This window comes from Amblyomma maculatum, chromosome 6 (genome assembly GCF_055883805.1).
Source record: "Amblyomma maculatum isolate TAMU_Amacu chromosome 6, ASM5588380v1, whole genome shotgun sequence".
NCBI lineage: Eukaryota > Metazoa > Arthropoda > Arachnida > Ixodida > Ixodidae > Amblyomma > Amblyomma maculatum.
Window position 1 is genome coordinate 144,209,529 of NC_139349.1, and position 23,873 is coordinate 144,233,401.

Genomic DNA, 23,873 nt, shown 5'->3' on the forward strand with positions numbered 1-23,873 from the left:
GCAGGCTGTCAGAAGTCAGGCCTAAGAATACAGGTAATCAAAAATGAAATCAGCACATTGCTGCTCGCTAACGTATCTTCCTTTAAAATTGCTGATGAGGTGGCAGCTCTGTCGTTGAATAAATGCAATTTCAATTGGAGTAACTGCCCTGGCTTGATAAGTTGCCGAGCGCTGTGGCTCTACTTCGAATGCAGATAATGATGAATTAGACATTATTAGTTAGAATCAGAAAAATGAAGCCTTCTTCGCTGGTATAGGTTTTCTTTACATAGCCTTGCAAACTGGGATATTTTAACATGATATGCCTGGAAGAAAAATGAGTGCTAATTTAACCGTTGCAAATATGAAAAGTTAACAAACCAACCCCCCTCTTTAAAATAGAGTTAAGAGGTTAGATTTGTGCCACGTTTCACAAAACACAATGATTCTTCGTTTAATCAACCGAAGTCCAAAATTATATAAGGGGACAGCGCGCAGAGTAACATCCAACGACGTTTTTCTGAACATTAAAATACCTCCCTATGGTGCATCGAGGCTGGTTGGCCATGCATAGAGACCATATTTTAAGAAAATACACATTTCCCGATGTACCATAGACACATCATTTTTTAATATGAACGCCCGCTTGGTGTCCACAATGCGCTTATTTTTTTATAGTGCCTATAGGGAACCTGCACTGCCCAGGGGACGCGCTTTAGTATCAGACATCCAGCGCCGCCTGGTTTCAAAATGAGTAAGCGTATAGTAGGACGGAGCACGGCGCTCGTCGTACCGTGGCTGCGCCCATCGGCTGATTTTGAGCTTTCTATTTCGTGCATAATACTGCCCCCTGGTGTTCCTGATATTCTTGTGGCGCCTGGAAAAAGAGGACGCTGAAGTCGGCTCGTGCGCTGTGTGCGGAACACTGCCTGCTCGTAGAGCTTCTCCCTGTCGATTAGTCACGTTATGCCCTGTTTTCCGCGACATATTTTGGCGGAGGTGCTGATTGCGGTGTGGGTTTATTGCGTGACAAGCGGGTCACTTGTGCTGTCTTGTGGACTTCAGTTAGTTAAGGTAGCGTGTTAAAAATTCCCAACTGCAGTAGTCGATCTGAGTTAGCGTAAACTGGCAAGCCAAAGGCCGCTGTGCATGCTGTTCTAATTATGCTATTAAGTGCATCTTCGTTCCTACGATGCAGATGATAGTACGGGCAAGCGTATATGATTCTGCTTATCATGAAGGCTTTGAATGATCCTGCACAGTTTGGCTTCTCTCATACCCCTGCGACGTGTGGCAATGCGCCTCACCAACCCACCTAGCAGCGTCAGTGTCCTCGTGCGAAGCTTCGGCTGGTACGGTTGCGAACAAGAGAGAGAGAGAATGGTATGAAAAGCCCGAGAGGTTAAGAAGGCGATTTCCAGATACCTTGTTGTTGTTGTTGTGGCTGTAGGAAGAAGGAAAAGAAAATGCACGGGCCTGCTACTGGCTCTTGAGCTGAGCCACCTCCGCTGCCTCGTGCAGACAGAAGAGAAGAAAGAAAGAGAAGAGGGAGAGAAAGAGCGCGCCGCAAGAGGCGTCTTCGAACAGAAAGCAGCACTACGAAGAATTATTCACGGATTCGCAGGTAGAAATGAGTATCTGTTTGTAACGCTTACTAAAAAGTATCTCTGCACCGAACCCTCTAGCTCCCACCCAGGCTACACAGGTACGCAGAATCCCGCCCTGGATGCTGATATCACCGTCGCGGAACTGCGCGTAGCTCTGGCCGCTATGCGGAAAGGTGCAGCGCCGGGGCCAGATCATATCATTGGCAAACTTCTCTTTATTCTTGACGATTCAGCCCTCGAGGCTTTGACTGAATATTTCAACAGTAACTGTTGGGCACAAGGAATTATGCCTGACTCGTGGAAGACTGCTGAAATCCGCTTTATTCCAAAGCCCAAGAAACGCTTCTCAGTTGAGCACCTCCACCCTATTTCCCTTACGTCTTGCATGGGGAAGCTGTTTGACCGAGTTATTAATACCCGTCTCATCAGATATGTTGAAGATGAAGGCATCTTTCCGCAATGTTTGGCTTCCGCGCCCCCCCCTCTACACAAGATATCCTAATTCAACTACAATCGTAAGTTCTTACGCACCCAAATCAACATCAAGTACGAGCCAGGACCTGCGCGGTGCCTTCGATAACGTTACCCACAGCAGCATTCTTTCCATCCTGAACTCCACCAATTGTGGTTATTGTACCTACAACTATGTACGAGCTTCTAACCAATAGGAAAGCCATCCTTAATGTGGACGGAGCTACTTCCACACCCATCAGTCTGGGCCCTAGGGGCACACCTCAAGGCGCGATATTTTCACCACTGCTTTTCAACCTCATTATAAAGGACCTTCCCAATAGCTCAACAGCCTTCTGAGAGTTCGACGCGCCATCTACGCGGATGATGTGACCATTTGGACGGCCCATGGTAATGAAGGCGAGATTCAAGACAACCTCCAAGTGGCGACAGACCTGGTCAGTGCCTATGCCGCTTCTCGTGGCCTTGCCTGTGCCCATGAGAAATCGGAAATTCTTATTATTGATCGCCGGCGACATCCCCCTTACAGTGACACCTCGCCAATTGAGGTCATCCTGGACGGCCAAAGGATAGAAGTGAAGCCGGAGATCAAGGTCCTCAGCCTCGTTATCCCTAACGGCCGCTCCCATTCCTCTACTCTCCGTCATTTAGTCAACACTGCCGATCAAATTATACAAATGCTTCAACGAGGTAAACATCGAAACTACGGCATTAGGAAGCGAGACGCACTGCAGCTGGTCAACACATTCATTATCGCCCGCATTACCTACGGCACGCCACACCTTCTGCTTCGTAAGAAGGAGCTCAATCGGTTGAACACTCTTGTCAGAAAAGCGGTCAAGACAGCCCTGGGGCTTCCCAAATGCACGTCTACTGACCGCTTACTCCAACTTGGCGTTCATAACACCATTGAAGAGTTGCATGAAGCACATCGCCTGGCGCAACTTCTCCGCTTAGCGGCCTCGTCCACTTAAAAACATGTCCTTCAATCTCTCAATATTGCCCCTCCTTATACCACCCAAAACCGCAAATATCTTCCACTGTATATCCGCCGAGCCATTACCGTCAAACCTCTCCCCAAGCACATGCATGCAGAATATCAGCAAGACCGCCGACAGGCAAGAGCCGCTCACCTCTCTCGAATATGGGACAGCCAACCGAATACTCTGTACGTAGACGCTGCTGGCCCTGTTAACGGACACATGACCATTACCGTGACATCTCCAGTGGGCACTCTCCTCAACTATGCCTCTCTTCGCACCACCAAACCGAGTATTGCCGAAGAAGCAGCCATCGCTCTGGCCGCCGCCACTAATACACAAGCTACCACCATGTCAGATTCCCGCACCGCCTGCCGTAACTAAAGCCCCTTGATTATCAAGGGACTTTAGCCGTAACTACCTTCGAGGACGTATCGGTGCCGCCAGCCGCCTAATCCTCTTCCCTAATCCTCCGAAAAGGATCAGTGTGATCTGGATTCCAGGACACCAGTCGATGCCCGGCAATGAAGCTGCCCATCGACACGCTCGCGCGCTCCTTCCCCGAGCCTCCCCTCTCCCGGATAACACGTATGCCTCCCCGATCCTTGCATGCACAGAACTGCGTGAACACTACAGGCTGTCTCGCCGTACATTACCTCCCCCTTCTCCCACCCTTTCTACTCAAGAAGCAGCAACTTACCGCCGCCTGCAAACTAATACCTTTATTACACCATTTCTCGTAAACCTCTGGTACGTACCCCTCCCTTTATTCCCCTGACTGCCCACATTGCGGTGAGCGGGCAACGCTCTACCACATGGTTTGGGTGTGCCAAGTTACCCCTTCTCTAAGCCCTCTCCCCCACCCCTGCATGGAAGATTGAGAGACCGCCCTGCACGACCCCTGCCAGAAGCGCCAGCAATGGCTGGCTCGCCGCGCTGTTACTGCAGCCACGGCCAACGGGACCCTGGACTGAGGGTCCCCCCTTTCCCCCACGCTGACTAAATAAATAAAGATGTGTTGTCCTCCTCCACCATCTAAGCGGCGGCGGATGAAATGACGGCCTACAACAGATAAAAATTGGGTGGCTGGCTAGCCCCCGCCACAAGTGGCGTTGACCTACCATTCCAGTCTCACTACCAACGACAGGGGTATGCTCGAACAAGACACCCTGCGCCTGGTTAAAGCATTCATCATTAATAGAATTGTGTATTCGACACCGAATCTGCACCTCAAAACGGGAGACTATAAGCAAATCGACTTCATTATACGAAACGCAGTTAAAAAGGCGCTGGGCCTGCCCCAAAGCACTTCCACAGAACGTCTTTTGCAATTAGGGGTGCACAATACAGCCGAAGAACTCCTTGCCGCCCAACGCGCCACCCAGATAAATCGACTAGCAGCAACCCGCACGGGATGGACCGTTCTTATGGACCTTAACCTGACTAGCCCGCAAGGTCTCGTACAAAAACAGGCTATACCGCCCGGGTGGTCAGACTCGTTCATAGCCAATCCCCTACCCCGCAATATGCATCCTCTGTTCCACCAAGGGCGCCGGAATGCGTGGGCCAAATACACCCAGGAAAAGTACGGGACGGACACTGAATCCTACTACGTAGACGCAGCAAAGTCAGAAGCGGAGTACACGGTAGCGGCTGTGATTCACCAACAACAACTGGTTGATGCCCTCACCATCTGCGATGACAATATATAAATGGCGGAGGAGGTGGCCATTGCTTTAGCCGCCACGCATACCACCTGCGCCTATATAATAACAGACTCTATGGCTGCCTACCGCAACTACATCAAAGGGCGAATATGTCCCCAGGCTGCCAGAATATTGAAAAATTATGGACACCCCGAACAAGACAAATGCCTCGTCTGGACAGCGGGACATCAAGGCGTGGAAGGGAACGAGTGCGCCCATGCCGCTGCCCGAGCCCTCCTCCCCCGGGACTCGACCCCTCCATCCTCCACACCACCCTATCCCGGCCCTCTGGCGACGTATGCGGAGAGGTTACACCACTGCAGACTCTCTCGCAGAAAATATCCACCCCCAGCCAAGAGGCTCTCCAAAGCGGAGGAAGTTAGATGGCGACGCCCACAGACAGGTACATATAACACACCAGCCCGTTTAAACACAATACACCCCGGGTTCTGCGACCCCAAATGCAAATAGTGCCGGGAAAAGGCAGGCCTGCACCACATGGTGTGGACCTGCCCACACAATCCTCCAGATGATCCGAATGCAGTGCCAACAATTGAGGGGTGGGAGGCCGCCTTATCCAGCTCTGGACTAGAGGCCCAACGGCCCTCGTGACACGTGCGCGGGTAGCAGCGGCAGCTGCTGGAGTCCCGGACTAGGGACCCCACCTACACATCCCCCTCCCTTAAATATACTTAATAAAGTTTCTCACTCACTCACTCGTAGGGCCAGGAACAGCCACCCTTCGTCACGTCCTCCCTAGGCTACCCTACACGTGGGGAGGGGAACAAAGGGAGAACAGGGAAAGAAAGAACACCAAGGAAAGCAGACTATCACATGTCCAAGGCGCCAAGCAACAATGCCTTGGTCATGTGATAGTCTCCTTTCCTTTCTGACCAATCATCGCATTGACACCGAATATCCACACCGAATTTGCCAAAAGCCATACCGTGTGGCGCCGTCTGAGCGCAAGGCTATCAGTGAGCAAGTTCGCGAAATTTTGAAACAGTTTATTTCCAGAATCATGCAGTTCTTGGCCGGCTCCAGTAATTCTTGTGCTGAATAAAGAAGGCACCTTTCGATTTCGTGTACATTATCGCCGCTTGAATTCCGTCACTAAAAAGGACGTCGACCTGCTTCACCACATTGATGACCCACTATAATTTTTATTTATACACCTCCGGTCGGGATACGGGAAGATCCCAAAGCATCCAGCAGATAAGACCGCCTTCCGCCTTCATCACTCCCGATGGACTGTTTGAATTTATTGTTGCGCCCTTCAGTTTGTGAAATGTGCTTCCGACATTTGAAAAATTCATAGATGCTATGCCACGTGGACTTATATGAAAGGTCTGTTTATGCTACCTGGGCGATGTAGCCATCTTTGGTCGGGCATTCAAAGAACACAGCGACCGCCTAGTGCTCATGCTGGACAGCACACGCCAAGCTGGCCTCCTTCTGAATTCAAACAAGCGCCGTTTTTGTTGAGCGACAGGTGTTGGTACTTGGCCACCTCATCGATGATGACGGCGCCTGGCCTGATTCTTAGAAGACCATAGCCGTTACCGCGTTTCAGCTGCCTCTGAATGTGTAGGAGCTCTGCAATTTTTCGGGCCCTTGCTCATGTTTCCGACACTTCATCCCTCGTTTTGCGGATGTCGTCTACCCGCTCACGTGCCTACTACATAGAGACACTCCATTCCAGTGGAAATACGACAGCGAATTGCTTTAACAACTTCAGTTACTTCCACCATCACATTCTGCCTTGTGGAAGTTCAACCCTTCTGCTCCAACGGAAGGGCAGAACTTCGATCATTACATCGCTGCTTTATCTACAAGGTTTCCTAATACTCGCGCATTCCGAGCAGAGCAGCACAACGACCAGTACGAGGAGCCGTTCTTGAATGCTGCTCAGGACCCAACCCTGAACAGCCATCTTTTTTTAAGTGATGACCTGCTATACAGAAAGGTTTAATCAGACGCCGACCGTTGGTTCCTGCTGATAGTCACTGAAAGTGTCCGTATTTGTTTTACGCGTCATGCATAACGATCCAGCTTCGGGACACCTGAGATCTGCGGGAACTTGGAACCGCACTCAGGAGTGTATCTGACATCGCGACTGACAGAGTGACGAACACCAGTATGTGTCGAGGGAACGAATGCCCGAAGGCGTTTATTGCATCGTATATAAAGCCACGTTGGGCGAGAGGGTAGAGTGAAAGGAAAGGTTATCACGAAGGGAAGGGTCGGCACGTGTGTGCTTGGAAGCAAAGATAAATACGCGCACAAGCAGATATGATACATCCCCCTCCTCAATCAATGGTTCACTTTGCAAAATTTATTTCGCTGTCACTTGCTGACTTGTTCAAAGTTCCTCGTGTAGCCCAAGCGTTCCGGCGGTTTAACTTGCCTCTGTGACCTTCTGACGATTGGCGACGATGGCCTCGATGTTATCGCAGGCGGTGGCACGTTTGTAGAAGACAGGTGAGGATCAGCCGATGTGTTTGCATAATCATCATCATCATCAGAGTCGTCGCTCGAGTCAACATCAGATGGTTCGCGGTGGAAGTCCTCTTTCGTTCTGAGCAAGAGCTGGCGGTTTCGCCGTAGCAGTTTATCGTCTGCTGTCTTAACGTAATAGGACCTCGGCCCAGCTGGTGCTAGCACTCTGGCTTTGCGTGACCATGAGCCCTTTTTTATGCGTACCACGTCCTCCTTGTTCAGGCGCGGGAGGGATGCGCGATTGACGCTTGTCTGTTTGTGCTTTTTCACCAACACGATCGGCTCTTCCCGAAGGTCAGGCAGTGGGGTCCGCAGGCGGCGTCCTTGAAGAAGCTCTCCCGGAGACCGACCGTCCTCCAAGGGGCTTGCCCTGTAAGCCAGTACACCAAGCCAGAAGTCCTCGTTAGCCTCACAAGTTTTCTTTAAAATTCGTTTGACAATCTGAACTCCTTTTTCTGCCAGACCATTTGACCGTGGAAACTGTGGGCTCGACGTCACGTGACGGAAGTCGTACGCTTTCGCGAATTGTGCGAATTCACGACTGGAAAACTGAGGCCCATTGTCCGTGCATACCTCAACGGGAATGCCGTATCTTGCAAAGATTGCACCGAGCTTTTCGATTACTGCAGCAGCCGTGGTCCCGTGCAGCAACTCTACTTCTGGAAAGTTTGACGTTGCGTCGTACGCACACAAGTAGTATTTCCCTGCGTACTGGAATATATCAACTCCAATGCGGAACCATGCGCGAGTCGGGGTGGGACGCATCAGTAGTGGTTCTGACGGCTGGCTGTAAGCATGGTGTCTGCAAACGGCGCATTTTTGGATCAGGGTTTCGATGTCACAGTCGAGGCCTGGCCAGTATACCAGTTGTCTCGCTCTTGCTTTACATTTAGTTGTTCCGAGATGACCCTCATGCACACGCTTTAGAATTTCAGGCCGCATGCTTGTCGGAACCACAACCTTCGTCCCTTTCAGTAACATACCGTTAATTACCGAAAGCTCAGAAGCCACGTTTTTAAGCTGGCCTTCGATAGGTTTTCCTTCCGTAATCTGCTGCAGGACATCCTTAAGGTATGGATCCGAAGCGGTCTCCTGTGCTAATCTAGCTGACGTACTTTCACTTACGAGTGCTGCCACGACGCTGATGGCATGAACTTCGACGTCGTCAGTGTCCACCGCAGTGACGTCTCCAGTGCCCGGTGCTCTCGATAACATGTCCGCCAGCTCCATCTGTTTTCCGGGAACAAACAGCAGTGTGTAATCATACTTCAGAAGTCTTAAAAAAAAACGTTGCACCCTGGGCGGCATATCGGCAATAGCTTTCTTGGAAATATCAATGAGTGGCCTGTGGTCGCTTTCAAGTAGCAGCGACCGCCCATATATGAAATGGGAGAACTTCTCACAGCCAAATACAAGAGCAAGAGCCTCTTTTTCTATCTGAGAATACCGTTGCTCTGTATCTGTCAGAGCTCTAGACGCGTAAGCCACTGGCCTCCAGCCGTCTTCGCAACTCTGCAGGAGGGCGGATCCAATACCGCTCTGGGAGGCATCTGACGTCACTTTTGTTTGCCTGCATGGATCAAAAACTGTAAGTAGTGGTTTCTCGCTTAGTGATCTGCATATGGCTCTCCATTCTTTGTCATGATTATGTGTCCAGTCAAACACTGCGTCCTGCTTGATAAGAGATCGCAGAGCAGCCGTTTTCTGGGCTAGAGATGGCAAGTATTTACTGAAGTAATTAACCACGCCCAGCAGCCTCTGAACTGCAAGCTTGTTATCGGGCCTTGGCATCTGCACTAGACTGGCGACTAAGGCTGGATTCGGGCAGATTCCTTTGTCGCTGATGACATCACCAAGGAGTGTCGACCACTCGATGAAGTAGCCCAAGGCGTTCGCTCGCATCAAGTCCCAGGATAGCCTGGTAATCCTTCCTTACCACGAAGAAGTCAGTGCAGATCTTTCTGTCGCCGATGATGACGGGCACCGAAACTAAGCCGCAATGCTTAATTATGCCACCGTTGTATGAGCGTAAAGTTGCCGTGCTGGATTTCAGGGGACCGACGTTCAGCTTTCGGTACACTGAAAGGGGAATTAGGTTCGCTTGAGATCCTGTGTCTACCTTCATCGATACCTCTCTCTTGCCGATCGTTGCCTTGACGAGCCAATCGCGGTTTGTGCCGACGGTGCAGATAGAGACGTTTAGAACGTCGATGTTGCCGTCGTGCTGTATTTCAGCAACTAGATTCCCTGATCTGCAACATATGGCGAAGTGGTTTGGACCATTACAAATACGACAAACTTTGCCGAACGCTGGGCACTGCCGAGGTGCATGTGACCTACCACACCGGGAACACACGAGTCGTCGCTGAGGTGGGCGTAGTGTTGCTCGGCTTGAAGTGACAGCCTCAACTTGGGCGTCATTTCCTTTTGTCCACAAGACGCTCTGGCGTGCAGAAGTCTCGGCTGCTTTGCAAGTTGCAATCGCTATTTCAAGGGTTAACTTCTTCTCCCTCAGCAGCTTTTCCCTCAGCTTTGTCGAGTTCGTGCCAAACACTATCTGGTCTCGAACCATGTCTTCTGTGAGACTGCCAAAGTTACAATACTGAGCTTGCTTTTTTAGGTCCCGCAAGAAACTCTCGAAGGGCTCTGCTTCTGCCTGTACTCGGGTGCGGAACACGTACCTCTCATGCACCTCATTCTGTTGGTCGACGCAATATTCTTCAAACTTGTTGACCACGGTGCCGAAGTCCTCCTTGTTCTCTCCTTCAGCGAATACGAAGTTGTTGAAAACTTCGATGGCGTCCTGGCCTGCAATGCTCAGTAACAACGCTGTCTTTGCCGCCTCTGTCCGTGGCTTTTCAGTGCATTCTGTCGCTTTCAAAAATAGTTCAAATCGCTGCCTGAAAAGCTTCCAGTTTTTTCCATCATCTCCGGTTATGCGTAGCGACTCTGGTGGCTTGACACTGTCCATGGCCTATCCGTACTTCTCACTGCGGTGCGGTGCTTCAATCCCACTTCTGACACCATGTATCTGACATCGCGACTGACAGAGTGACGAACACCAGTATGTGTCGAGGGAACGAATGCCCGAAGGCGTTTATTGCATCGTATATAAAGCCACGTTGGGCGAGAGGGTAGAGTGAAAGGAAAGGTTATCACGAAGGGAAGGGTCGGCACGTGTGTGCTTGGAAGCAAAGATAAATACGCGCACAAGCAGATATGATACAAGGAGGGAGTTTTTTTGGCCTCCGATGCGCCACATGAATTAACAGCATGTGGCTTAGCTGTCCTCAGTGCCATGTCACAAAATTTCAACAGGTGTATTCCTCAAAATGCTTCACCCTGTAATGCCGCCCAAAGATCCTTTTGAGAATGTCAGAGTCGACGTTTTGTGTTCTTTCCCAAAGTCGCAAGGCAATCGTTGGATTGTTGTAGTATGGACAATCCTACTCGCTACTGTGAGACGGTCGCTCTTCCCGCCGTTACAGAGTACCAAGTTTCTCTTTTTATGCTGGTTTCAGTCATCTTGCGGCATGGGCCCTAGACAGTTGTGATAAGTGACAGTGGCCGCTAGTTTACCGCCGATGAAATTGATGAACTTCTCCGTTTACTTGCATCTTGTTCAGATATTCAACCCCTTACTACCCTCAAACAAATGGTTTAACAGAACGCGTCAACAGAACCCTCACCAATATTCTTCCAATGGACGTTGCTTCGGACCATAAAAACCGAGACTGTGTTCTCACGTTCATTCCATTCACCTTCAATACTGCTAGGAGAGAGACTACGAATGCAGTCCGTTCTTCCTATTATACGCCTGTTCCCTTTGACAGGCCCTCAACACCATCCTTCCATTTTCCACTGACGATGACCCGTGCTCGGCCTGGCTGGAGCTCTACCCGGCTGAAGAAGCTCTGCGGATAGGCCGGCTGAGGACTTTGGCGGCATAAGAGCGATAGAAAGCTTGCTATTACGACCACAATCGCCAGATCACCTACCTCCCCGGTGACGTATTCTGGCTTTGGAAGCCTGCGAGAAGGTGCGGCTTACACCAGAAAATGCTAGCGCGCTGCACTGGCCCATATGTGATCCTCAAAGGACTCGGAAACTACACTAGCGGATTTCATACCATACGGCCTCTGGACGTATGGACGAATGCCTGCCAAAGACAATACCTGTAAAACCATTGCTATGGCTTTCACTAGCAAGCCGTTGCCTTCTGGTTTTACCAAGAAAGTTAACAATACTCCCATTGAGAGTGTTAATGAATATAAATATACCTTCGTCTCGTTTTCACTCCCAGTATGTCTTGGTCCAAACGCATAGATTTAATAACATTAAAGGGAATGAAAAAAGTCTACCTCAGTCGCACAATCAACTCATCCCCTAGAAATACTAAACTACTAATGTATAGATCACTTACCCGGCCGCTACTAGAATAAGCTTAACCTGTCTGGAGTTCCAACAAACAATGTGGCATAACTGAAGCCGAGGCCATTCAGTGTAAAGCGATTCGCTTTGCCGGAGGTTTGATAGGGATTTTTGACGTTTTGCAGCGCTTTCATTCCTGAGTTTGCTACCGCTCTCTGATCGCCGGCGCACAGAATCACTGAAATTTCAGCATTGTAATATGAACTCAGCTTTCCGGATTTCTTCCAGTAAGTACTTAATTATTGCTAAGCCCCATAATATTAGAAGACATCATCCCCTCAATATCTCGCCTTATTTTGCTGGGTCGAACACATTTAAATACAGCTTCTTTCCTCGAGTAGTCGAATCCTGGAATTCGTTGCCTGATGATGCTCGGTCTCTTCCGTTAAACATATTTTAACGACTAATAAATAGTTAGAGCTTTTTGCATTGTATTGACTTTTTGTGTCTCATTTTATATGGTCTGTATTTTTAATGATGTTATGCTTCAATGTCCTGCAGCCCTACAGACCTGCAGTATGCTCAAATAAAATGAATAAATGAAGAGACGACGCCACACCGAGCGAATTGCTCACGAAGCAACTTGCCGCCATTCCAACGAAAACATTTCCCTTAGTGAGCCCGACAGAGAAAAAGGCAATATCAATGCGCAGATGCATTGCGTTCTGCCAGCCTGGGAGCAAAGATGCATCAAAGAAAAAAATGGAAACAGTACTGGTGCATACAGTGTTGTGGGCATCTGTTCCGTGCCATACTTACGCTTCGAATATTACCGAATGAAAGTGTCTTGCTAAATTTGCTTGACAAGCTCTGAAATGTAGGCACTATACTTGTGTATGTTTTTCCACTTTATTATCATTTTATCGCCTTATTCCTTTCTTCATTGCGCACTGTTGTGCCAGTGGGGTTATCACACAGTAGCCCACTGTCAACAGGGTTGTTCCAAGGAGTTGGTTGCGTAGCGATCGTCACCCGTTTCGTGAACGAGGGCTCTCAGCTCCCTGGCCGGTAGCAATGAATCGGACTCGGCGCTGGTGAGATGAAGAAAATACTTTATACACTATTTACAGGCATTTACACAACCAGTTCGGCTCTGGGGCTGAAAGCTAACATAGCCATACGCGACTGTTCTCGCGCAGCGACGGCCGGGGAGATTCCGCCGCGTCCGCTCCCTCAGGGGGCGAACTGCTCCCGATGGACGCTAGTGACGAACTCACACTCGGAGTCTCGAACGGAAGCACTTGAGTCTCCGTAACCGAGAAACCGTTGACGCTCAAGTGGTCCAATGCGACGGCAGCCCTTTCACAGGGCCAATGGGAGAGCTTGCTGCGCCCTTGCTTCAAATATGCCGGCGGACGAGAAGGGGTCCACCGCCAGGGCCACGGCGCCGAGCTGTCTGGACGCTCAGCGTTCAAACACGTCGCTGCTCTCCCCTTGGCACGGCTCGCCTCTAGTGCACTGGTGCTCTGCAGAGCAGTATCCAGATGTTGTGAAGGAGGCGTTCGCCGGAGAAGTTTGGCGTCCGGCTGAATTTCTGCGCGGCTTTGGCCGGGCACAACAGCACCCAAACTAAGCAAGAAACTTCTCCGCAAGACATCAATGCCATTCGGTGAAGCCATAATTAGGCAATGTTTTCATGGAATTCCTGAATGAACATAACCCCATGAAATTGAAAGAATAGCCTCGTTTTTCAGAAAAACGTTTTCTGAACTGAACGAAAAAAACCTGGTATATCTGGTACAATATTCGTTCATTTCACAGTAGATAAAGGGTAATGATAACAGGAATATAATGACAAAATATTTCGTGATTACTAGTCATAACAATACTGATATAAATAATCAGTGCTAGATAATTACTGCTGGTTGGTTTGTGATAAAATAACTGTTTATAAATAAATAGCGATGAGGTTGATTGTAACAAGTTTACCTTTAAAATCATTAGTAATAACACAATTACTGATAAGATAGTCCATGTAATATTATTAATGATATGATAATATACAATGATATATCTGGAGGTAAAATAATAAGTGGTAGGTAGCCAGCGATAGATAGTTGATGAAAAACTGGCTGGGGTTTTACTCTGCTGAGCATAGTCAGGCTAATCCAAAGCGTGATTATGCTTTGGCTAGGCTGAGGTATAAACTTGGGTAGACAGTATAACAGTGATTAAATTGGCGAGAATATGATATGGACTCGTTATTACCAACTACCAGAGCGAACACGTGGTGCTGTAGCTGTCGTCAAATATTAAAGGTCAAAGCGCGGTATGGCATAGGTGGTATCATAGTTAAGCCGCACTGACCTCTGCTTCACTGGAGCTCAAGCCGACGCCCAGGTTGACTATGGCTGATACCTGGCACAATAAAACGTTCGCTTCAAAACGTCGCGGCGTCGCTAGCAATGTCTCATTCTCCGAAAGCAGTTTCTCTAGTGACCTCTTAAGTTCTTTAAGCCCTATACAATTTCGACAAACAAAATATAAACAGAAAGGATCACATGTCTTACTTGAGTGCATATATCTACTAGAATGATTAGATGACTGTTTGCGGATCTTAAAAAAGCGTGTTATCCAAGTAAGATATAACAAAGTGCATTATAGGACAAACAGGTTATATTACCAAAATTATGCGGGTTTAAGCATAGGCAGAACCTACTGACAGAGCGAAAGCTTTGTGTTGCATCTATAGTCTGTTCACTACCCGCGTTTCAATCCGCAGGTTTTCTTAATTTAAATTAGGGTTTGGGAAATGATACTTTTGTATGGGCGCCACGGAATTATTGACTACTGCGTCGGAGTACCTGGGCTCGATTCCGACCGCCGGCAGCTGCGCTTGGCGGCGAAACGGAGCGGCATTCGTGTGCTGTGCGATATCAGCGCACTTAAAGATCCCTAGGTGGTCGAAATTAGAGTTACTATATAGGCTTTACCAGAGTTGCGCGAAAGTGCCCCATAAGCAACCAAGTTGTGCAGCAAAGCCATACGTCGTCTTTGCAGGATCCGAACATCCAGACTTGAAAGCAATGAAGGAGGAATTACCTTGGCTATCTTAATCTAAAGAAGTCAACGTCGCTACAGCTCGCGCACAGCACGGCACGCTGTTCCGATTACGGATGAATCAACACATCCGGGGTGCCCGTTAGATTGCCAGGCATGGCCTGACAGGCACCAGCCGGGATCAGGAACCACCTCAATCCTTGTAATGTACCCTGGTTCCCAAAATAAATGTTTTACCACCACCAACGGGCACCCTGGCTGCGTTGCAGTAGTAGTAGTAGCAGTAATAACTTTATTACTACTACTACTACTACTGCAACACAACCAGCGTGCCTGTTGGGTTGGCTTCACGGTTCTAGATGGTTGCTTGGCGGCCAAAGAAATAAACGCGGAACGTTGGCAAAGCCTATATAGTAACTCTAGTCGAAATTGAAAAGTAGCCGCACACTACCAACTCCTCTTTCTCACTTTCCACTTCACTCCAACCTTTCACTCATGCTATACGAAGCGATTAGGTGTCCACAGAGAAAGTGTGACAGACAGTGCGCCTTTCCTTACCTATCGACTGATTTACTTATGGATTTGTGGACACCTACACCTATTCATTTGAAGATCATTCATTCATATTTTGCTTTTATATTGCACGTTAGTTTAAAATAAAGGGGAGGCTCAATATCTGCCTGACATGAGAGAAAGAAGGCGGGAGTTGAAGCGGAAAGAAAGTAATTTGGTCACGCCTTTAACATGTGCGGCCATCGCACAAAACAGATTAGCATGGCACCTGCCTCTCCGTTTAATAATATTAATTGGTTCATAGGAAAGAAAAGGCGCATTATCTATCAAATTTGTTGTGGACACCTCAACCGCACCACAAGAGAAAGAAGGAGGGCAGAAGTGAAAGCGGAAAGAGAGAAACGGGTGCTGTAGTGGAGGGCTCCCCAGTAATTTGACCACCTGGAGAGCTTTACCCTGCACTTAGGTCGCACAGCACACGGATACCTCTTCGTTTCGCGTCCATCGAAATGCAGCCGCCGGCGGTCGGGATCGAACACGGGTACTCCGGCACAGGCACAGTAGTCCGGTGTTTTAGCACCGTACCACCGCGGCGGAGCCTGCCTCTTCGTTTAAGGTATGTTTTGGGGAAACTAATAATTATATTATTTGGTTCACAGGAAAGAAAAGGCGCAGTATAGCACACATGTTTCTGTGCACACCTAAAACGTGCCGGAGGGAAGGGAGGAAGGTGGGGGTGAAAATGTAGAGAGAAAGAGGAGCCGTAGTGGAGGACTGAGTAGTAATATCGGCCATCTGGACATCTTGGTGGTAGTAAAACATTTATTGTGGGAACCCGGGTACATTACAAGGATTCAGGTGGTACCTAATCCCGGCTGCGTATTTGGGTTTGCTCGGTACGGTGGCTCCGCAAGGGACAAAACTACAGAAGAGACGAAGAAAGCGGGCTGTTCCGACTAGCATCTACCGCCCCCAGGAGCCGAGCAGCCTAGCGATTAGCGGCGCATGCTTTTTCAATGGGCGTCATGTTAGACGCGGCACTAGCTTGAGAGAGCCTATACTACTACTACTACTGCTACTACTACTACTACTACTATTGCTACTACTATAATTAGTATTATTATTAATATTATGATTAATTATTAATATTATTATTATTATTATTATTATTATTATTATTATTATTATTATTATTATTATTATTATTATTATTATTATTAGTAGTAGTAGTAGTAGTAGTAGTAGTATAGAGGAAGACTCGTTTCACGAAGTTGTCAGTGAATTCTCTGTATGTAACGGGCGAATTATCTGGCGAAATATCTTCACAGTTTTAATTATTAATAATAATAGTAATTTATTCACAGGAAGGGAAAGGCGCAGCATCTGTCACACGTGTCTGTGGACACCTGAACCGCGCTATAAGGGAAGGGATGAAGGTGGGAGTTAACGTGGAAAGAGAGAAAGAGGTGCCATAGTGGAGGGCTACGGAGTACTTGAGGTGTCCACAGACACAAGTGTGACAGGTACTGCGCCTTTCCCTTTCTGTGAACCAATTATTATTATTATTATTATTAATTAAAACTATGAAGATAATATTTAGCCAGTTAATTCGGCCGTTACCTACAGACAATTCAGTGCCAACTTCTTGAAACGAGTCTTCCTCTATACTACTACTACTACTAATAATTATAATGTTAATAATAATCATTAGCAGATAAATATTACTCTGTGTATTATTATTATTATTATTATAGAGTAGTAGTAGTAGTAGTAGTAGTAGTAGTAGTAGTAGTAGTAGTAGTAGTAGTAGTACTAGTAGTAGTAGTAGTAGTAGTAGCATTATAGGCTCTCTCAAGCTAGTGCCGCGCGTCTAACATGACGCCCATTAAAAAAGCATGCGCCGCTAATCGCTAGGCTGCTCGGCTCCTGGGGGCGGTAGATGCTAGTCGGAACAGCCCGCTTTCTTCGTCTCTTCTGTCGTTTTGTCCCTTGCGGAGCCACCGTACCGAGCAAACCCAAATACGCATCCCGGCTGGTATCTGTCAGGCCGTGACTGGCAGCGACCGCTTCAGCCCAGTCAACCCTCATCTTTTGCACTGCTGGGTCCGAGCTGGAGACCGCGATCTCTCAACCCTCTTGGTCCCTGAGGCTCCATTGGGGCGTGCCTTGAAATCCTCGCATAAAAACATGTGATTGAAGGTGGCTCTAGGTGCGCCACGTAGAGAGCATGTGGAGTTGTACTGACCAGGGTGTGCCAAGGCCAAGCAAGCTGGGAAGGGAAAGGTTTTGGCTTGTAGCTGTCGCCAGATTATTTGATGGTGTTTTGAGAGAGAGGTGTGAGGTGGGGGATATAAGAGTCGTTGTTCTCGGTAGTGAAGTGTTATATCATGATAGGTCTGTCTCGCGTGCTTCCCCAGTCTTCAGTATGCCCCGCTCGGTTGACGTGCGCTCGAGCAGTTGAGTGGGCTACCTCGTTATCGGGGTTACCTGCATGGCCTGGTACCCAGACGATGTGAATGGGTCGGGGAGCTATGGAGCCAGAGGTTAACATTTGATGGGCGACTGCGTGTATTTTCCCTCTTGCGAAACTTTGAATGGCGGGTTTAGAATCGCTGAAAATGAGTGTAGCAGTGGAAGAGGAGATGGCTAGCTGTATGGCTGCGTCTTAGGCTTCTATCGACGTTTTTGCTTTGACAGAGGCAGAGACTATGTTATTGAAAGTGTTAGACATCACACTGACGACATGTGCTGTGGGTTGACAGTATTCTGCCGCGTGTACGTAGGCCGCTTCGGTGTCAGTCGCGCGGGGTTTGTGTAACGCCTTAGCTCGAGCTTTTCGTCGTGTCTTGTGAGCAGGGTGCATATTTTTAGGTAGGGGTTATACGGTAAGGTTGTCCCGGATGTGTTGGGGAACTAGGTGGCTGTTTTCAATGAGTGCACCAATTGGTTAGAGTTTTAGCGCGGCGGGAATGAACCTGCCCGTCTCTGTGGAGGAAAGTCTGTTGATCTGGGCAGTACGATGAGCTTCCACTAGTTCTTGGATTGTGTTGTGTACTGCCATGTTTAGGAGAGCCTTACTGGCTCTGGACCTCACCAAAGCATTTGATAACATACAACACGACTCAATCCTTGACGCCCTGTCAGGCCTAGGGGTAGCAGAACGCACCCACTCATATATCGCAGCCTTTCTCCGCGACTGCATCGCGGAACTCAAACTCGGTCCTATAGAATCCCCCACTTTTTCCCTAGGCAATCGCGGAACACCCCAGGGATCAGTCCTCTCCCCCCTACTATTTAACGTCACCCTCATTCCGATGGCCCACAAACTAACACAAATCCCAAGCCTCTCCCACACCCTCTATGCGGATGACATTACCCTGTGGACAACCACGAGAAATGTAGGAAACATAGAGGACACTCTTCAAGCAGGAGCGGACGTAGTGGCAACGCACGCAGCATCCATCGGCCTAGCTTGCTCCCCCAACAAATCCGAACTCTTGTTGCTCCACCCAAAATGCCGCCTTACGAAGCAAAAAACGCTTCCATACACCTCACCATTTGCTCCAAGTACCCGAGGTCAGCACAATTCGAGTTCTGGGAATGTTCCTGCAAATCAATGGACTCAACACAGAAAGAATCCTGAAGCTGACTATCACCACCCACCAAACTATCAGACTCATCAAACGAATAGCGAACAAGCACAGAGGCATGCGAGAGCACGATCTCCGGGGCTTGTACAGGCATTTGTTATCAGCCGAATGGTATATTCACTCCCGTATCTCTGTCTACAAAGGCAGAAACAGAGAAAGTGACACACTCATTCGTCAGGCATACAAAACAGCACTTAACCTCCCGAAACATACTCTACCACACGCCTGGAGATCTTTAACGTGCGCTTACAGTGGTTGCTCCTGGCCCTGCGGGGCTAGGATTCATTTCATTGCATTTATTTTACCCTCAAGGCCCGAGGGCATTTAAGGGGGGGTGGTAGAATACAATAGATATATATACAGTGCAGTAGATATGCAGTTGTGTACAGGGTGCTACAATTCTAATCATACAATATTAGCTAACGCGGAACAAAAATGCTGATGATCAACAATGGAAGGTGGGAAGGTGGTTCCAGTCCTTTGCTGTTCGCGGGAGGAAAGACTCGGCTGCATGTTTAGTTCTAAAAAAAGGAATACCGATTTTATGTGAATGATCAACTCGTGACGAAACATATGATGGGAGAGGTATAAGATCGCTGCGAAGACTGGGGTTATGAAACATTATTTTATGAAGTAAACAAAGACGTTCCAGTAATATGCGTTGTGGGGCTAGTTGGTTCATACTCAGATAGGTTTTATGCGCACAAAAAAACGACACAAAAAGACAAGGGAGACAGGACGGAGCGCAACTTTCAACTGTTTTATTCCGGAAATGTACACGACATTTATACCAAAAAAATTATCATTGCATAATCATCAGTGCCACGTGCGAGCCCAGGAAAAGCACAAAGGAGGGCACAAGTCACTCACCTCTTATATAATTTATCTAAAAAGACAAATTCTTTATCATACATTGTCAGAGATGGTGCGCTTATACATGAACTTCCGCTTTTTCTAATACGGTAGGCCTCAGCCAATTCTCGCGTAAGCGTGTCAGTGCTCCTGCACAAGATGCCGGTGCCTTGTAGCGTTGCATCAGACAGTTTTTCTGCTTTCTGTTTATGGTCATTATCTTTTCCACACTCACTGATGTGCGCCGGCGGAGGAACGGTACCGGTTTACACCTGCCGGCGCACATCAGTGAGTGTGGAAAAGATAATGACCATAAACAGAAAGCAGAAAAACTGTGTGATGCAACGCTACAAGGCACCGGCATCTTGTGCAGGAGCACTGACACGCTTACGCGAGAATTGGCTGAGGCCTACCGTATTAGAAAAAGCGGAAGTTCATGTATAAGCGCACCATCTCTGACAATGTATGATAAAGAATTTGTCTTTTTAGATAAATTATATAAGAGGTGAGTGACTTGTGCCCTCCTTTGTGCTTTTCCTGGGCTCGCACGTGGCACTGATGATTATGCAATGATAATTTTTTTGGTATAAATGTCGTGTACATTTCCGGAATAAAACAGTTGAAAGTTGCGCTCCGTCCTGTCTCCCTTGTCTTTTTGTGTCGTTTTTTTGTGCGCATAAAACCTATCTAAACAAAGACGAGCGTACTTTCGCCGGCTAGCAAGAGATGTTAACTTTAATGTACTCTTCATAGATGTTGCGCTGGCGGTACGGTTATAGTTCCGAAGGATAAAACGTGCCGAGTTATTCTGAATTAGTTCGAGGGTGCTGATTAGGTTTTCAGTAAAGGGATCCCAAATGGATGCAGCATATTCCAACTTACTGCGAACTAGAGCTTTGTAGAGCAGAAGTTTAAGTGAGATGGGAGCAGAAAAAAAGTTACGACGAAGGTAGCCGATAGCGCGGTTGGAGTTGTTAATTACGGAAGTGATGTGAAAAGACCAAGTTAGATCTCTTGTTATGTGAACGCCTAAATAGCGGTATGAAGGCACTTGTTCAAGTTCGATATTATTAAGATGATAAGAAGTGGGCTGGGTCGAAATGCGCGACACACGTAGTACTTTACATTTGGTTATTTTAGTTGCATTGACCACGTGGTACATCATTCACAGATTCCGTCAAGGTCTTTTTGCAAAAGAAAAGTGTCGTTAGAGTCATTAATTTCACGAAATATTACGCAGTCATCTGCAAATAAATGAACGTTAGAAGAAAGGCAAAAAGGGAGGTCATTAATATAAATTAGAAACAGAAGCGGTCTTAGGACTGAGCCCTGTGGAACCCTAGAGAGTACGGAAGACAATGAAGAAGGAATGTTATTAGCTAGTACAAACTGTGTTCGGTTACAAAGAAAATATTCTAACCATGTTAAAACTTTGGGGTGAAGATTTAGCTTGCTCAGTTTAAAAAGAAGTAGTTTGCGACTAACCTTCTCGAAAGCCTTCGAAAAATCTAAAAAAAATACAGTCCGCGCATGAACGACGATCAAGAATAGCGTGAACTTTGTGCGTGAAGGTAAGTAATTGTGTCTCGCATGAAAATAATTTGCGAAAGCCGTGTTGAGCGTTAGTCAAGAAGGAGTTAGATCCAAGAAAGTTAACTATTTTAGTGTATAAGATGTGCTCAAAAATCTTACATGGAATACTGGTTAGCGATATTGGGCGGTAATTAAGAGGGGAATTTGAACTACCTGACTTGCGCAGTAGAACGACCTTGCCGATTGCCCAGTCCGCTGGAAGCTCAGATGTATCGAGTGACTGCTGAAATATTTTTAGAAGATGATTGAGGAATAAAGTTTAGTACTTTTCAAGAACTTAGCGTTAATTAACTCAGCACCAGGGCTTGTAGAAGGTTTAAGATTTTCTATTAATATTTCTATCCCTTGGGTCTCGACGTATATTGCATCGATAATTGAAAATCGACACTGTTCTACTGAAGGAAAGATGTTAGGACAAGGTACAAAATTACGACAAAAAGTTTCATTCAGAATTTGAGGACTATCAGTATCAGCGATAGTTGAGCCATTTTCATCTAGCAGTTGAATTGACTGATTTTTATCGGGATTGATGGTACGCCAAAATTTTTTGGGATCATTTGTAAGCATGTTCGGCAGAGTGTGCTGTAGGAAGTGAGCCTTTGCGTTTTTCATTGCCGATATATACGCGCTATTTGACGCTTGATAATTTTCCCATTTAGAAATAGAGTTAAATTTTTTAGCAATGCGGTAAAAGCGTTTTTTTTTCTGTTAGAAAGCCTTTTTAGGTGAGCGTTAGACCACAGCGCATTTTTATAAGTTGTAATGGTGCTTAGAGGGATATATCTTTCTGTTAGTTCGTTAATTTTAGCAATGAAAATGCTCCAGTTCACTTCCACCTGGCGGTTATTGAAATCTGGTAAATATACATCCACAAATGAAGCTAGTTCTTCATTAATGGCCTGAAAATCAGCTCGGCTATAATCACGTATACGCCTGATTTTCTTGTCAGCATTATTCGATGGAATGCAGAAATTAAAAGAGAGTAGAGAGTGGTCACTTATGCCGGGCATGCAGGTCAAGTGAGAAATAAGATCAGAATGGAATGTTAATACCAAATCTAAAGTGCTAGCAGTGGTATCTGATACCCGGGTTGGTTACGTTACTAGTTGGGAAAGGGAAAAAAGTGAACAAAGTTCAGGAACTCATTGCCTTGCGACGATGGGAATGTTTTATTAGTTGATTCTAAAGACCACGTCAGCTCAGGAAAGTTAAAATCACCCAACAAAGTGATGGGTGCTGCAGGATAGCGTGTAACAACAAGGTTAAGCACATCATGAAGTTCTGATGTGAACGTGGAAGGATAGTTAGGAGGTCGATACCCCCCACCCCTCCCAACATCCCACTTCCCCACCCCCCGGACACCAAGAGTGCCGCCGCGATATTAGGCCGGCATAACCCGTGTCCGGTTCCCCCCCACCCCCCGTGAATATCCCAAAGTTCCCAACCAACCAACCAACCAACCAATAACGTATTTTTGATGGTTTAGTTCCATGAATGCCCAAACAGATTCTAGGTTAGTTTGCAGAGGAATGTGATAAGACTGTATTGATTTAGATATAGCCAGCAAAACACCACCGCCTGGTCGCAAAGTGTGATCGCATCGATAAACTGAGAAACGGGAGGAGTCGTCAAATATCTCGCTGTCGTGTATGTTAGGATGAAGCCAGGTTTCTATTATTGCGATAATATGAGCCTCGCACGTGTCGACAGCGGAATTAAACAATTCACGTTGCATTCGCCAGGAGAACATTAAGTAGGGTCGAATTTTTCACAGAATCACAAACGAGTCACTTAGGACTGGTGGGTGGAAGGGACTGTGATGAAATAGATGGACCAGCTGTTGGCAATGGTGAATGCACATTTTCTACACAAGAAGTAATTGCATGCTGGCTAACTGGCTCGGGTGGGGTACAAGAAAGCACAACCAAATAATTTGAAACGTGATCCCAATCGTACCCGAACGCCATCAATAAACATATGGTCAAAATGCAGCCGTACCCGAGAACCGTTACTGCGAAAAGAAGCCGAGGCGTCCCAGAGTTTCTGTCGAATAGACCGCACCCTAAGCGAAAAGTCCTCCGTAATGTAAACTTCAGAGCCTTTAAGTTTTGAAACATTCTTCATTACATTGATTTTATCTCGAAAATCAAGCAGTTTCAGAACAACTGGACGAACCCTACCACTGCGCTTTTTGCCTATCCTGTAGCAACGTTCGATTTGAAGACATTGAATTCTTAGGTTTTCTTCAAATAACAGAGAAACATTGCCAAGCAGAGTGTCACTGGTTTCTTCTTCTTCCTCAGCCTGGCCATGCGCAATAATGTTATTGCGTCTTGAACGCTTTCCTAAGTCATTTTTTTAAATACGTTTGTGATTTTACTGTTAGTTTGAGGAAGATCAAGGCGCGGCTCTTCGCGTTCGTGGCCACAAGACAATTCAAGCGCTGCTACGCGAGATTCAAGAGGATCAAAACGAGCTAAGGACTGTTGCTTGATATCGTTTACATCACGAGCAATTTTTTTCTGATTTTCAAGCAGTTGCGAAAACATGGAAACAACGGAGGTAACTGAAGTTGTATCATTTCCAACAACG

General features: G+C 47.2%; 1 long non-coding RNA gene and 1 pseudogene across 1 annotated transcript in view; one reads left to right on the forward strand and one right to left on the reverse strand.

Annotated features, from left to right (window-relative positions):
* LOC146186952 (uncharacterized) overlaps positions 1 to 23,873 on the forward strand; it is a 95,168-nt gene that overhangs the window by 48,850 nt on the left and 22,445 nt on the right. The window lies entirely within an intron of this gene.
* LOC146186953 (uncharacterized) lies at positions 18,954 to 23,830 on the reverse strand (annotated as a pseudogene).